Source organism: Dermacentor albipictus, chromosome 1 (genome assembly GCF_038994185.2).
Source record: "Dermacentor albipictus isolate Rhodes 1998 colony chromosome 1, USDA_Dalb.pri_finalv2, whole genome shotgun sequence".
NCBI classification, from domain to species: domain Eukaryota; kingdom Metazoa; phylum Arthropoda; class Arachnida; order Ixodida; family Ixodidae; genus Dermacentor; species Dermacentor albipictus.
In genome coordinates this window covers 211,552,107-211,569,054 of record NC_091821.1, presented here as the reverse complement: position 1 = coordinate 211,569,054, position 16,948 = coordinate 211,552,107, and the positions used below count along the sequence as shown (strand labels likewise).

At 47.8% G+C, this 16,948-nt stretch overlaps 1 protein-coding gene and 1 long non-coding RNA gene across 8 annotated transcripts in view; one reads left to right on the top strand and one right to left on the bottom strand.

Annotated features, from left to right (window-relative positions):
- Positions 1–6,508, top strand: part of LOC135915988 (uncharacterized) — an 85,286-nt gene extending 78,778 nt beyond the window's left edge. The window contains exon 3 of the long non-coding RNA XR_010568799.1: positions 6,428–6,508. This is a non-coding gene — a long non-coding RNA (uncharacterized lncRNA). The remainder of the gene's footprint in view (positions 1–6,427) is intronic.
- The window catches only part of LOC135915983 (melatonin receptor type 1B-like), a 264,138-nt gene that overhangs the window by 185,908 nt on the left and 61,282 nt on the right, over positions 1–16,948 (bottom strand). The gene's annotated exons all lie outside the window — the stretch shown is intronic.

Here is a 16,948-nt window from a genome sequence, read left to right as displayed (position 1 = left end):
TGTGTGAATGCGAAAGCATTATACCGTTTGTAGACCTCGGAACGCCATGAACGCGCTCATTTGACACACTCGTGACGTGGTGCCACCTCCTCGCCATTGGCTGCGCCGTCACGTGCCCAATGACGCCCGCACCAGGCACGTCTCCAGTCAGCCAGAACCGTGGAGCCGCCGTGGCGTCGGGGAAGCGTGCTCGTCTGGCATCCCGGAGGCCAGGGTTAGATTCCCACCCGGACCGAAGTTGACGAAATTTTCTTTTCGAAGCCATTACTTTACTTTGTTCAGAGGAAGCTCCCGGAGGAATTTCACGCCATTCGGAGCATTTTTTACGTGTTTCTACTCTTTGCGCCGTCGGCCATTTTTGGTGTCACCGATCGGTCACGCCGAGTACGAGGGTTTCTCGCTCAATGGGCCGTATAATTTTTTCGCAATAAAAGGTGAACCCGAAGCGACCCCGAAAAAGTTTCGGTTCGACACCCTGCTTGCACCATTAAACCCTACACATTAGTCAACATCCTACACATCATCGTCACCATCTTGCTTATCTGGAATGGCGCCTAATTAAAGCTTTCATCAGCTTCGAATCCCAACGCTTCTAAAAGGTTGAATCCCAACGCTTCTAAAAAGGTGACGACTAGCCAGTCGCACTTGCCGGTGTGAGCTTCGGTCGCCTTCAGTTGCTTTTCGGTCGCCAGTCGCAAATGGTCACGCGACCTCCTCAAATCGGAGCTGTAAATGCACCCTACCTTAGCACTGATATAACTTCGCATCACAAACTGTTCTTACACGTGTAACAGGCAGAGCTTTTTGACGTCTCCTAAAGACGTGAAAAGCGATTTAGACGTCTCCTAAAGTATATGCGCGAAATGTAAAGATAGCACTCGCAATCGTGTAGGCGCGCTATCACTCTCCGTCGCCTTCCAATCAGCTTACCTTCATAATTGTTTTTTTTTTCTCGTCCCTGCGAGCGCGGCAGCTATCCGGGTGATGCACTGGTTGACTATCCGCCGTTCTATCTGTGTACCAGTCAAAAATGCATTCGGGACAAAAATATTTACCCACTGCACCGTCACGTGCAAATTTGGCTAGAGTCAGACTGAAAACTACAATGGTGAAGCGGAGAGGAGCACAGCGGCGCAACGGTGGACGAGGAATTAGGTCCGCATGCTTTTTTTTTTTTCAATGCTTTACTGGCGGGTTTTACTAGGTTAAACGCGCGCATGTCTTGACACCTCACTTTTTTACAGTAGCACTGGATGGCAAGTGCCAACACAGAAGGCTGGAAACAAAAGTTGGCACGGGGCACTCTGCAGACACACGAAAGCAACCATGCAATTGGCAGGCTAGAAAACAAAAAAGAAAAGCAAAGTGCCGGTGTACTGTCTCCACAGTTCGTGTAGGGATTCTTTTAATTCCCGGTAGAAATATTGCATTCGGTCCTAAAGGGGAAATCTGTTTATGCGAACTTCCTATTCGTGTAACCACATCAACTGCTGTGCAGGTTAGTCACCTCAACGGTTAAAATTAAATTATGGGTTTTTACGTGCCAAAACCACTCCCTGGTTATGAGGCACGCCGTAGTGGAGGACTCCGGAAATTTCGACCACCTGGGGTTCCTTAACGTGCACCTAAATCTAAGTACACGGGTGTTTTCGCATTTCGCCCCCATCGAAATGCGGCCGCCGTGGCCGGCATTCAATCCCGCGACCTCGTGCTCAGCAGCCCAAGACCATAGCCAGTGAGCAACCACGGAGGGTACCTCGACGGTGCTACTCTACCTAAGGGTGACGATTACTGTATATTCGCGGTGTCGTGCCCAATGAAGTTACGCGCCAGGGTGGACAGCTTTCTTTTGCGAGTGTCGTGTTGTTGTTCCTCTGCCCTGTCTTTGTTGCTCTTACTTGCCGGTGATATAGAGTCAAACCCTGGTCCTTACCCTGAGCAAACAACTCAAGAGCAATTGCTTTCTTCTTTGTTGGAAACCATGCGTAGGCTTGAGGCAGGCCAGGCAGCAGTGTTCCATGAACTGAAGGGCGTCAAGGAAAAAAAAAAGATGCGACAGATATGACAATAAAGCAGCTATCCAACATAGTTACAACTCTGGAGGCAAAGGTAGAATCATTTGGCCAAACCGATAACTGTTGTCTTGACCCTGCGCTTCGTGAAATCACTGTAAGGCTAGAAGTTAAAGTGAAACGTGACGACTCCGAGAACAGGCAGCGTCGGTCAAACCTGCTGTTGTTTGGTCTTCAGGATGACGCGAAAGAGAACTGGGATGGCTCAAAGCAGAAAATGATTACATTTCCCTCTAATCGGCTAGGAATCAGTGTTACCAAATCTCGTTTTAAACGTGTACATCGGTTGGGGAAGCTCGCTGTTGACAAGCAAAGGCCCATCATTGCAAAACCAACGTTTTTTTAAAGACAAACAGTGAATTCTGGCATCCGCGCACAAGTGGATGGACTCGAATTGTTCTATTCGCGAAGATTTTTCTTTGCCAACCAGGTTATCTAGGCGGAAACTACTACAATTCGCCAGAAACCAGAATAAGAAAAGCAAACTAGTCGCTGATAAACTGCGCATTGACAACAAAACATACGTCTTTGATAGCGCGACCAACTCAGTTCTGCTATCAGCAAGATAGCTAGACAAGAGCAAATCCACTCAGGAGCTGCCTAGACCATCTAGAACTAGTCCACGGCTATCATTATCATTTACTAACATCCGGAGCCTGCTTCCTAAACGCAATGAAGTGCCTTCTTTTTTGGGTGATACTAACAGCGATATTATGGCACTGACAGAAACCTGGCTTCATAAAGATGTAATGGGCAATGAAACTCTCCCTAACCAGAATAGCTATAACATATACAGGCGTGATCGTTCCGTTAAGAGAGGTCGCGGTGTTCTTATCGCCATCAAGAAAGCGCTTGCATCATACCACGTAGATAGTTATTCCTCTCTGGAAATAGTGTGGGCCGCCTGTGCAATGGCATCGGTCAAGGTATTGGTTGGCGTCTGCTACCGACCGCCAGATTGCGTTCTCTCCTTCATTACTAAACTTCATGCCAGTATTACTTCTGCCATCCAAACATGCCCAGCTGAATTCATTTACCTGTTCGGTGACTTTAACTTCGTGCACATTGGCTGGCAGAATTTGTCACCCTCGTGTCGCATCTCAGCGGAGCTTATCAGCCTTACTTTAGACTTCAATTTTTTTCAAGTGATAAATCAGCCAACTCGCGGTTCTAACGTTTTAGAGCTTGTCTTCTGCATTGCAACTGAAACGATTGGCGAAGTTCTGTATTTCGATGGTTTTAGTGATCACAAGCTCATTCATCTAGAGCTTAATGTCCCATTCGCATTTCAAGGTACTGCAACCAGGCAAATTCGTGATTATAATAGAGCCGATTATAAAGAAATGGATAATAGGCTTAATGACTTTTTCATTCAAACGTTCTTGCCCTCATTTTCGGATAGGTCTGTTGAACACAACAGGGTGCTTTTTAAGAACATGATAATTAATCTAGTATACAAATATGCTCCCTTGATTTCTATCTCAAATGACAAATCTAAACCATGGTTCACAAAAGCTCTCCGTCGTCATCGAAATCAAAAGAAACGTCTCCACAAAAAGGCCAAGCTCGTGTCCACACCATCGGCTAGGGAAAAATACAGTGTATGCTTAAAGTCTTATTGTTCTGCTGTTCGCGTTTCTAAACATAAATATTTTTCGTACGACCTCCCCTCTTTTTTAAAATCCGATCCCAAAAAGTTTTGGTGTGTGATATCCCCTGACAGTGCTAGTAATCATATTTCACTGAGCAATGATGACCATCTACCACTTTCAGGTAGTGAATGGTCTCATGCATTTGACAGGTACTTTCCATCAGTATTCACAAGGGAAGATCATTCCAACATACCCGCTGTACCTGATCATGATTGGCTATATATGGCCCCTATTAATGTCACCGTTGAAAGTATCGCTCAACTAATTGATAACCTAAAGATTTCTACAAGTGCTGGTGTTGACAACATTAACTCTAAGATATTAAAAAGCACTGCATCAATTTCCAGTCAAATTCTTTGCCTCCTCTTCCAACAATCACTATCATCTGACTTACTCCCTACCGACTGGGAAATTGCTAAGATCATCCCTGTGTTTAAAAGCAGAAACAGAAATTCACCCGAAAACTACCGTTCAATTTCACTGACATGCATTTGCTGTAAATTACTCGAACACATTATCGCTTCTCACATTTACAGTCACCTCGAGCATAATTCCTTCCTTTTTCCTGAACAGCACGGCTTCCGAAAAGGATTTTCTTGTGATACTCCAACTGCTAGAATTCACGATTGATTTGCATTTCAACATGGACCCTAACCTACAAACTGACTGCACCTTTTTAGATTTTGCTAACGCTTTTGACCGCGTTGCACATTCCCGTTTGTTTTCGAAATTATCTGTTATTTACCTAGATTCTTTTACGCTGTCATAGATTCGTAACTTTCTTTCTCTCCGCCAACAGTTTACAACAGTTAGCAACTTTACTTCATCACTCTGTGACGTAACTTCAGGTGTACGTCAAGGCAGCGTTCTTGGCCCTTTAATGTTTCTCATATACATTACGACCTGCCCGCTAACATATCTTCTCGTCTACGGCTCTTTGTTGATGACTGCATCATTTACCGCTCCATTACTTCTATGGATCATCATCTCGCCCTCCAAAGTGACCTTAACCTAATTTCCAGTTGGTGTAATAAATGGCTAATGACACTTCAGGCGAATAAATGCAGTGTTATCTCTTTCAGCCGCAAGCGTACCAATTCTAACTTATCGTATCTCATAGATCTTTCATGGGCCAATCTTTCTTTCTTTCATACCAATCTTTCATGGGCCACACATGTCAACACCATTTGTGCAAAGGCTTCAAGGACACTAGGGTACCTGCGCCGGAACCTGCGGAATTCCCCTAACAATGTTAGGAAACTGGCATATCTAACACTTGTGCGGCCACAGCTAGAATATGCAGTATCCATGTGGTCCCCATATCAAAACTACTTAATATTCTTGCTAGAATCCGTACAAAATTGAGCCGCTCGCTTCGTTATACCTAACTACAGTCACCGTTTGATCGTAACACAGATCAAACTTACCCGCCGTTGTTGCTCAGTTGCTATGGTGTTCTAGAAGAGTTAACTGTTGGGCTAGTTGGTCGTCCATATTTGAAGTAGTAGCTTAGCGCAAATAAAACCACGGACACAAGGAAGTGTCTGTCTTCCTTGCGTCCGTGGTTTTATTTGCGCTAAGCTACTACTTCAGCTATGGTGTTCGGCTGCTGAGCACGAGGTCGCGGGATCGAATCTCGGCCACGGCGGCCGCATTTCGATGGAGGCGAAAACACGCGTGTACTGAGATTTAGGTGCACGTTAAAGAACCCCAGGTGGTCAAAATTTCCGGAGTTCTTCACTACGGCGTGCCTCATAATCAGAAAGTGATTGTGGCACGTAACGCTCCATAATTTAAAAAACAGATCGAACTTGATATCCCTCATGAATCATTAGATATTCGTCGTTCAATGGCTTTTTTATTCTTATTTCATAAATATCGCCACTGCACCAGGCAATCTGCGTTACCTCTCGAAGCGCCGTCACGCATTTCGAGCCGTTTACATAATCAGTACAGCATCAAGCGCATACACGGAAGAACACAAGCCTTCATTTCATCAGCCCTTCCACGTGCCATCGTTCTTTGGAATGATCTTCCCCATAATATTGCATCCATATGCAACTATCAATCATTCCACGATCAGCTGTGCGAATACTTTCAAGGGAGATCGTGACGTTAAACCTTCTCTTGTATAAGGTATCGCGCTTTTCGGCTGTTGTGTTTTTGTAAATCTCTGGTTTATTTTTTTTTCTTTAGTCACGTGTCAGACATTTGCGCTGTATTTATATGCTTCGATTATTTTGTGTACTTTGCTCTTATGTTTGTTGCTGCTTTTTAGTACTGGCCCTGTGCAATGCTTTCCCTTTCCCTTTTGTTGACCTGTATATTTTGCATTTCTTATAACGTCCTTGTTCGTCCCCCTTACGCCATGGCCTCTGGGCCCCTGTAAGGTATTGTAAATAAATAAATAAATAAATAAATAAATAAATAAACTGACTCCTATAAGAGCAACATTACGGGTATCAGCGGACTTTCCCTGCTTTCAATGGCACTCCTTCAACCCTTGGTAGCAACCTTTACTTTAGCTCTCATTTCCTTGTATTACATTTATTTCCCTTTACACCGTTTCGCCAGCACAGGGTGGACAGCCGGTCCCTTGGTCACTGGCTAACCTCCCTGTCTTTCTCTATCATATTCCTCTCCAACTCTTGGCCGCCGCCTGGCCTATTCTGTTGTGAAGCAACTTTACTGCCTTACTTGCAGCTGGGTGGACCATTCGCGGACCGTTACCCCTTTTCCGGCGTGGCAGACATTGCTTCGTTCAACTGATGCGTTCGAAACGAGGCGGATGAACCTAATCTCCCGCCACTTCATTTTCTTTGACGGAGATTTACCATCTCTGCACTTCCCAGGGTATAGATTGGACGACAGAACTCCCACAGTACAATAAATTGTAGCCCTCCCTCCTCGAATACGATTCATATAGAAGCCCAAATAAGATACGTTCACACAAGAAGATGGAGCCTTGAATTGAAATGATTAACAGTGGTAGAACAAGGAACATCACTGGGGGAACCAACGTTTGGACAAGGGGACTTGTCTTGTCCTATACCACTCTTAAGCAATACATTTCCTGCGTTTGTTAAAGACGTTAGAACTGTGCGACTATCTCTGAATGCGGGGTGAACAGTGTCGTCTGAGTGCGTGCATTTACTGTCCGACGTGTTGCTGTTTCTTCTTCATTATGACCCATTTCTCTCCTTCCCCAGTGCAGGTATAGCAAACTCAGAACAACCTAGCTAACGTCATGTCCATTGCAAAACTAAGCAGCACAGCGTGACACTGAAAGAAAGACACAAAGGGCGCTGACTTTCAAACCGCTGGAAGTCAGCGCCATGCGTCTTTCTTTCTGCGTCGTCATCATCTGCGTTGTGCTTACTTTTGACATGAACAACCAAATCACGCGAAGTTGCACCCTTGTTAAGTTGTCACCCTTATCTTCTCCTTTCCTTTTTTTACGCTCTCCTCCGGCAATGCACAGAACTGCTTGGTATGTGCGCTTAAAATCATGGCCATCCATGAAAGCACGTCTTTAGTTGGTGATGTGAGAAGTTATAAATTGCATTATACTCAAATACCCTTGAGCTCAAAAGAGTGCTGGGTTCTTTACTAATTAAATCGAACAAAAGATTGCGAAGACCTTACATTGAGGTATAATTCCTATGTGTCTCCATTTTTCGCATTGATCTTTTGGTACGAGGCGTTGCGGAAAATTTTCGTTTACATCGACATGATTCATGCAGTTCTTTCTTTTTTTCTCTTCATATGCCCACACGAAAGTAGATCAATGGTATACATTGAGAGACACAAGCTTTAACGCTGTTCTGAGGACATGTCTGGCAAGACCCTGCGGATGAAAGGTACGAAGTGGCACATGCGTAAACAAACACACAGGCATGCACTTGTACAACGTACAAAATCAAAGCGCGCTCTCAAAGTGCACTCTATAAACTAATCAATATGCTTGCGCTTGTCGCTCTATATTTCCGTTGAGCAACATCAGAGAATGCAAAGCCGTCGTCTATAGTGGTCGCAAGCGTACTTCGTTGCAGCGCTGCTAGGGCGTTCAAAAAAGTTGAACCATAGCTATACGTAGTCTGTAGGACACATCAAGAACATCGTCAGCACGGACAGAATCCCTAAAGCCACGCAAGGATTTTTTACACGCAGTACTTAGCTGGTGCTAGAGCTTTCAGAAAGCTCACTCAAGCCTACAGAAGTTTAGTGAATACCGTTAAAAAACTTTGGCAAGTCTCTGTACTGGTTTCTGCAGCGTCCTCCTGCTTCAGCAGTTTTCATTAAAACTCCAGTAGTCAATGACAGGATTTATGATTTTACGACACGCCATTTCGGATCCTAATACATAAGTACACAAGATCTGATTTTCTGCAAAGTCTCGTTTTGATAGTCTTCTTAGACCCCTGTCGTGGTAGATTGAAAATTGCCCGCAGGCTCCTGCTCCACGAACGTATAGATGAGCTGTGAACAGCTAACTCTGTCGTTTGCACACGTGACGCCAAACCGGCGGGCCCGTAAATGGCAAGTTTTCATTCGGTGTTCTCGAAGCAAAGGCCAAGTTGCACCACGCCTTGCCTCACGTCAGGCTTTGAACATCGAGGCTGGTTTCAAACCACCGGAGCTGATTACGCGAGAAAGCACCCGTGCGAACGTGTATTGCGCAAGTATGGCGACCAAAATCCAATCTCAAATGTCTGTTCGTCGGTAAGCACGCTGTCCTGGCTCACTAGAGAAGTAATGACACTCGTGAAGATAGTGTCAGGATAGGCCAAGAATGTCAATCTATCCGTAAGAGAAGTTAAATCGACGGCCGGTCCTAGCCTTATAGCACCCGCAACGCGCTTGCATCCGAACCGGAGCGTGCACTTCGCCTGAAAAACGCTGGGTCTGCAACTGTTCGAATGCGGAAAAAAAAAAAGTGTGAGTGCCGGACGTTGCGCTTCAGTGAGGGTTTCGCGGAGGCGTTCGGTCCGCGTGACGGCGAGGAGTGCGGCGGCCGTTCCTAGAAAGGCGTAAAGATGTCGGACGACGCAATATACGCTTAGAGCCGCGCTCGCGCAGAAGCGCCGCTCGCGCCCAGCTCAGGATGGCGGCCGGGGTGCGGTAAGCCGTCCGAAATAGGGAGAGCCCCCTTCCCCGAGCGTTACACGAAGATCGTTTGGCTGTATACGGTAGGTTCATCGTTTCTGAAAGGTAGGAGGAAAAGGGGGAGGGGCGCTGGCAGCCTTCGTGCTGGCAGGCAAATCCCGAGGATTGCGCTGCTTCCCTTCGCCGCCGTATAAATCCCTCGACAGATCGGCGCACCCGCTCCGCGGCCGAATCTCCATTTGTGAACATCGTCTCCACTCAGAGCGAAGAAATCCTTGCCGATCTTTTTTCGACCCACGCTATTCGCAGGTTGGTTTACCTATGTCGTGTTTATTTTTGCTCTCTCCTTTGTTTATTTATTTATTTATTCCGTTGGGCAGTAATATAAGCTATTAGGGATAACGCCAGCTTTTGGACAAAGTCGAAGATAGAAATAAGTTGCTTGATTGAATTATTGCGACAGCGCTCGTCCTGTCGTCTTCTCGGTCTTTGTCCCTGCTATATTGCGCTAGTCTTTTGAATAATGATGATACACCAACTAGCCCAGCTTTCTGCTTTGATTATTGCGACAGCCCATAGGCAAATCATAAAGCTGTCCACGCTTCCCAGAATTGAATGTGTCCTTCTCACTTGAGGAATTGGACGCTGCTCTGGCCTCATGCAGGCGCTCATCGTCGCCGGGACCAGACGGCATCACCTACACTGCTTTATGCCACCTAGGTGAAGATGGCCGAAGCAGACTTCTGGAATGTTATAACCAGTCATGGAATGATGGCGTCGTTCCTGAGCGGTGGAAGTCCAGCCGCTTGATATCACTCCTGAAGCCTGGAAAGTCGCCACTTGACCTAGCGTCCTACCGACCGATTGCGCTGTCCAGCTGTGTTGGGAAGGTCATGAAAAGAATGATTCTCACCCGCCTAGAATGGTATCTTGAGCGCCACAACGTATACCCCGATGCCATGGCTGGTTTTAGAAGAGGCCGTTCCTCTATTGACAACGTCATCGACCTAGTCAGGTCTGTACAACAAGAAAAACACCACAAGCGTATGTCGGTTGCACTATTCCTCGACGTGAAAAGCGCCTATGATAATGTAACGCATGAAGCCATCCTTGATGCCCTGGAAAATAATGGAATTGGAGCATGCATGTTTCGGTGGATTCGGAGCTATCTATTCAAAAGATCCTTCTTTGTGCACAGTGCAGATGGCCGAACTGCTGACCATTACACTTACCGTGGCGTCCCTCAGGGTGGGGTTCTTAGCCCCACTTTGTTCAACCTTGCAATCCTTGGCCTTGCCGACGTTCTATCACATACAGTAAACCTTTCCATATATGCTGACGACATATGCATATGGGCCTCGGCAGTTACACGTCTTCAGGTGCGTGCACGGCTCCAAAAAGCAGTGATCCTAACATCATCGTACCTGCGTGCGCAAGGCCTCAGCATTTCGACCGAGAAGTGCGCTTTAGTCGCCTTTACCCACAAGCCCATGACCTGGTACCCCATTTCTATTGACCACCAACCAATTTCCTACGCAAAAACTCACCGATTCTTGGGCGTTATTACAGACAGAGACCTTTCATGGAGCCTCCACATCACATACTTGAAGAAGAGGCTTACGTCTATCTCCCATATACTAAGGTTTCTTGTCGGTAAAACGTGGGGCACATCCGTGGCATCTATGCTTCAACTATACAGGACGCTCTTCCTAGGATACTTGCGATACAGCACACCGGTGCTGTCCAGTGCTAACAAAACTAACATCCATGTCCTACAGAGCATTCAAGGCCAAGCCCTTCGAACATGTCCGGGGCTACCTCGAAATGCTTCAACCGTGGCAACAACTGCTACCGCGAGAGACCACCCAATAAGGACCTATATAGATATCGACGCACTCCGGGTGCATGTTCGCCATATATCCAGAGTCCCTGACCACCATCTCGCTCGCTTGCCTGAGAAAAGACCCAAGGCAGCGTTCTCCAGATCAATTGCGGCTAACCGGCACTCTTTGTCTTTGAGGCACTCACCCGCAACAAGAACACCATCCCCTATGTGGTGCTTGAAGAAGCCTCCTGTGTACCTTGCTGTTCCAGGAATAGTGAAGAAAGCTAGCCTGACCACCGCGGCTCTCAAGCAGATCACATTGGAACTTCTGCATTATTCATACGCTAACCGAATTCATGTTTACCCGGATGGTTCCGTCTCGGAAAATTCTACGGGCGCCGTTGTTCTACCATCTCAATCGGTCGTCATCAAGTTTAAGACTTCACACGTAACGACATCTACAGGTTCTGAACTGGCCGCTCTTCGCGCTGCTGTCGAATACATTGAGAAAGAACCGCCCAACAAATCGGCAATATTTTGTGACTCTAAAGCAGCCCTCCAGAGCTTGCGAAGTTTACGACGTGGCAATTATGAACAGCTGGTGTCACAAATCAACGAAACCTACCATTGCGCATCTGAAAGAGGACATGATATCATATTTCAGTGGCTGCCGGGACATTATGGCATCGTTGGTAATCACCTCGCCGATGACGCTGCCCGACGTGCCCAGGCTGGCTCACCGACACTACCCGCCGTGGTTGCTCAGTGGCTATGGTGTTGGGTTGCTGAGCACGAGGTCGCGGGATCGAATACCGGCCACGGCGGCCGCATTTCGATGGGGGCGAAATGTGAAAACACCCGTGTACTTAGATTTAGGTGCACGTTAAAGAACCCCAGGTGGTCGAAATTTCCGGAGTCCTCCACTACGGCGTGCCTCATAATCAGAAAGTGGTTTTGGCACGTAAAACGCCATAATTTTTTTTCACCGACACTACTTATACCTTTATCCAGAGTCGACGCTGCAAGAGAGCTTCGCAGTCTCGCTCGTACAATCACGTTAGGTTGCTGGCACACACCACAGAACTCTAAGTGTCGTTTACACAGCCTCGACCCATCACTGAAACTTACATTACCAGCGAACCTTCCACGACGTGACGCAACACTGCTGTGTCGGCTGTGGGTAGGAGTAGCATTCGCCAACTCCTACAGCTATCGTATTGGAATGGCGGATTCACCAATGTGCGCTAAGTGCAAGTGTGAAGAGACCATCAATCACCTTCTGTGCCACTGTTCTCGCTTCGATAATCAACGTGAGACTCTCCAGTGTGCCTTAAATAGACTGGATGACAGGCCATTTACGGAAGCGAAGATCTTGGGAGCCTGGCCTCACAGTTCATTGGCCCAGAAAGCAGTTCGAGCGCTTTTTCGCTACCTGAGGGCAACAGACTTGAGTGCCCGACTATAGACATCCTACACCTAAGTTCTCTCTCTCCCTCTTTCACTCCCCATTCCCCTCCCCATGTGTAGGGTAGCAAACTGGACTCAGTCTGGTAAACCTCCCTGCCTTTCCGTCTTCCCTTTTCTCTCTCTCTCTCTCTCCTTGTAATGAGTGATGAGATTTTAATAATAAATTTACCACCGTTCAACACCCTAACCTCCTCATCGTATCTTGAAAGTGCCTGTGACAGAGAGCGCCCAAGCGTCCTAGGCCAGCAGCAAGCATACTGGAAATCGGCACTTATAGGGCGCGCTGCATGAAGTATACGAGAAAATACGGTAGCTGTTTCTACCTCTGGAAGCGAGGCCGCCGTAATCAGGTGCAAAGAAGAATCACAGGATTGTGCACTTTAGAAATGCAGCGCACTGTAAAAAAAAAAACATATTGTAGGCTTTCCAACCTGGCTGCTGCTGTCTTGAGTGGCTTAACATATTATCTCCTGGAGGCCATGCAATGAGACTTGGCTACGCCATACCTCAGACTACACTTGTTGAAGAGCAACTCCACGCAAGGAAGCCAGACGACGTATGGCCCGCGAACCGTACAGATGAGGAGGTGCAGGAGGAGATTGCTTGCTTCAGGCAGCCTTGCCAAAGTTGCCGACAAGTGCTCCGCCTGAACGCCACCTATTAAAGGCGATACTGCCTGAAACACAACCCAGTCCAGCTAACAACACCAACTATCACACAGAGGTTGTCAGAAGCTCCTGGCATTATCCGATTTTCCGAACTCGCTAACTGACGCGAAAGTGCTTGAAGGAACATTGGACGATCAAGTGCACTGGCAGTGCTGCCGTCAAGGTTGTCGTGCAGCTAAAAACTGTGTAGTCTGCACGCACACAACCCTTTCCGCGTAAAGGCTGCGCTCCAGTCGTGCCGCGTTACTAACCGCGACCCTGTGACCCCTTGCACTACCGACTCGCGTGAAACAACGATCACTGAAGTGGACAAGCGTCGAACGTGCGGCCAATGCGAACATCCTGTGTAGGTTGTCTCTCATACGACGGGCGTGACGCCCTGGGCGCTCTTTCGGCTGGGAACAGACCGGCTGGTAGCGAAAATAAACAACGTGTGTAGCGTGAGCAATGCTTCGTCTCGATCTTACCGCTTCACCCTCGAGCGAAAAAGACCTTGCGCGAAAAATTGGGGCCTACGCGGAGGACGGCGCGCCATCGGTCGCATTTCGCTCTTCATTCGCGCCGTAAATCGACGAGACGACGGCGTCCGTGGCAACCGCCTATTCAAGATGGCGCAGTCGCGACGAACGCGGCCGGAACACGGGCGTGTGTGAACCAGTCTCTAGAGCTCATTCGACGACGCAAATAGACGGAAGAGGAAAAAAAAAACGTGTCATTACATAGAGAGACAAGGGGTGAGGGGGCGCCGGCATTAAACGTGGCGGCGTGCCACGCCTAAATATATACGCGCACACGGAGCCCAAGAAGCGACGACCGCGCGGCGCTCGCACGGTCTGCCGTTTGGCGGAGCGAAAGGTCCTAATTGCTTCCTCTCATGTCGTCGTGTTTTGGAAAGACGAGGTCCGGACCGCAGCGCACGCTGCCCGAGAAACCGGGCCGCCCGCGGAAACGGGGCGGGTATCGCCCGACGACGCTGAACGTGGTCGTCGTCCGCTGAACGCGACCTCCCCTAGGCTTATTAAGGGCCCCGTGAAACCTTCCCCCCCGCACGCAACACCTTCTTGGAGTCGCTCCAAGTTCCTTCCCCCAATCTCGGACACACTGTACTATCCCCGGGTTGTTCGACGCGGCGAGCATGCGCCCACTAGGCGCTCTTATGCGGCGTTAACAGTTGGTCGGCTCTCCGGGCCGAAGAACCGTGGGCGCCGAGGCGATCGACCGGAGCCTGCTTCGCTGCCTCGCGCAGCTGCGTTCTGCAGCAGGCATAAGGGGCGCAAAAGGGAGGCCACATCTCGGGAGGGTCGAGAGGCCACGGTCGTGTATCGGAAGGGAAGGAGGCCGTGCGCGCGCAGCGATACACCGCACCACTCGCCCTTGCCCCCGGGTTTGTGTTCTCCTTGCCGAATTGCTGAGTTGTTGTTGTAAGGTGCTGCTCCACAGCTGCTGGCATCTGGGGCGCTTTGCCGCCGCTAAAATTACTTTATCGACGTGGACGCCGGGCGGCGGAAAATGAGGAAGGAAGGGTCGCAAAGGGTGACCTGCCGCCCTCCTTTAATTCGCCCAATAGACACGATTGTTCGCGCTGTCGCCGCAGTGGCTGAAATGAAGCCGCCTATCTCCCCCCCCTCCCCCCCTTGCTGTCGAGGTTGATTCCAGCGATGAAGGCATGCGTGCTACTTGGCTCGGAAATTTAGCGCACGTGAAGCGATGAGAGTGAACCACGAGCCGAGAAACGATGAAAACTGATAGCACATCCGCAGCCGCGTCAGTCGTTGGAGGCGCTCCAAGAATCACACCCACTTCATGCTTTAACAGTCATCTATAACCTCTAATCGAGATGGGCATGCTTCCACGGGTAATTACTATAAAAATAGTTTTTAATTTATTTGGCTTTTTCTCTTCTTCTTTTCTTCAAGGTGCCGCACTGAGAAGACAAATGTTTTCTTTCTGCCTCATTATAAAGCCCCGGAATTACAGTTTTAAAGTGCAACAACACAGCTTGTAACACCAACGGTGAGTGGAACGCGAATGTAGAAAAAATACATTTTACCTCATTTTATTATTGCATCACGTACCTAATATGGCCGAAATATTGAAAGAAAGGAAGTGAATGAAGTGCTGTTTTCCAGAAAATAACTAATCCTAGGCATTTGTGAGTTAAGCAAAGATGTTGAAGCTCTTTGGCACGGTAAAGCCAATATAGATACGGCAAGATTCCGGTATATAGTCCTCTTCGCTGCCGTAATTTTTCATCACCAAAGCCTGCGAATAAAGCATATATATATATATAGATATATATATATATATTCCAGTGACTACGTCAGGAACATTGTGGGTGCGTCTCTACCTTTTTCCTGTTCATTAATTTCTTCGCTGCTTTCCTTGACTTCTTGCCATCGGGAAGATGCAATTGTTTTTTTTTTTCCAAGAGCGTACAATACAAATTGCGCCAGTATTCATTCGTGAGCATCCCTCAGAAATGAGTCAACATCCACACGCATGCGGCACTGCCCTCAATTTGGCTGTATGTGACGTACAAAGAGCACACATTTAGGGAGAACAACTGGCCATGCGGCCATCTTAACAAGCTGACTTCAACACCTAAATAAACGAGTTAACATATCTGGGACGCTGCCGAACGCCGACTGTTTCAGGAATTATGCTTCCGTTTCTGCCTGCTTCGCCCACTTGTCATGCGCACAAGGTCATCTGCACGCTGCCAAGTCACGGGACGTCGTCGTATTAATATTAGAGACGTAAATTAAACGCAAATTACGGACCATTTGCGCGTGTCGTGCTGGCTGCAATGGTTCGACATTCCTTTTAGTTATTTGCTATACCGCCTTCCTGTGCCAGTGCGATGACTAGCTAACACCAACGACTGTCCAGCGACACTGCCAATGGATAAAGGACATTTTTGCAAAGCGATATTCTGTGAAGCCCCAATACAAACGGGACTCCTAATGCGTTGTTCGGATATTCTCGGAAGCTTGCAATCACCGGAATACGCGTTCAGATCGCTAAATGATCTCACGCTCGTGCGGCCGCAACGATGATTTTGACATCGCTACTGGCTACGTACTTGCAATTCGCAAAAAATAATCGATGCCTCTGATCGCATACATACACAAAACACCCGATTAATTTCTTATTTCAATAACTACAAATGCGCGACTATCAAATGCACCACTATCTTCGTGCGTTATGATATCGGCTGTTTCCCGTAATAATAATAATTGCAATAACTATTTATGGTCATATAATGCAAAACTTTGCTTCCAAACTTGGACATATAATGCATAAAGTGGATTACTTTGGAGAAGCAACCGTTATGCGGCGTGTATCCGGCGTTTTTTTTTTTTTTTGAACGCATGCACAGCTTTAATTATCGTAATCACGGTTAATGCCTGAACCGAAACAACGAACTGCTTTGAACATCTTAAGATTGTTTCGTAGCTGTCATCCTGGTAGCATAAAGTGTCTTTAGCGCTTTGTAGCAATATTTTTCATAGGATAAATCAAGCACGAAATTTCTAGGCGACGACACTTCTCGCTTATATATGATTGACGCAGAGCTCGCACAAAGGTGACCACCGTCTGTCCTTATCGTTTTCCTGAGACCAAGATTTCGCGCTCTAAACTGGGGGGGGGGGGGGGGGGAGAGAGAGAGAGAGAGAGAGAGAGAGAGAGAGATCACGAAAGGAAACACGAAGGGGCGACGTTCGAAACAAGAACAGCGGAATCCTCTCGTTTAAATCGATTACACGGCGTCGGTGGGCGCTACCGTCCAGCCTGGGAAAAGCGCGTTGACCTGCGCTCGCGTGCTGTAGCTCGTCCTAAGCGCGATAGCACAGCGGTTCCCGATGAAGAAAACAAACCCTAGTTTTTCTCTTCCTTTCTTTCTTTCTCGTCCATATTGAGACGTACGTAGTTGGGGAGTTCGCGAAGTTCCCTCCTCTTCAAGCAATACTGCCGCGACGCCTCTGCGCTCTGCCATTCAGCTAGCTGGCGCTTCGGGGCGAAATATCTGCCATGCCTTCCCAGTAAGAGCAACTAAAACGTCGGCCACTAGCGGTCACGGCGCACCCGTCGTTACGCACGAATTTCGTAGTCTGTTGCTATAGTCAACAAAAGCGTGCGGTGAATGGCCTCGTGTAG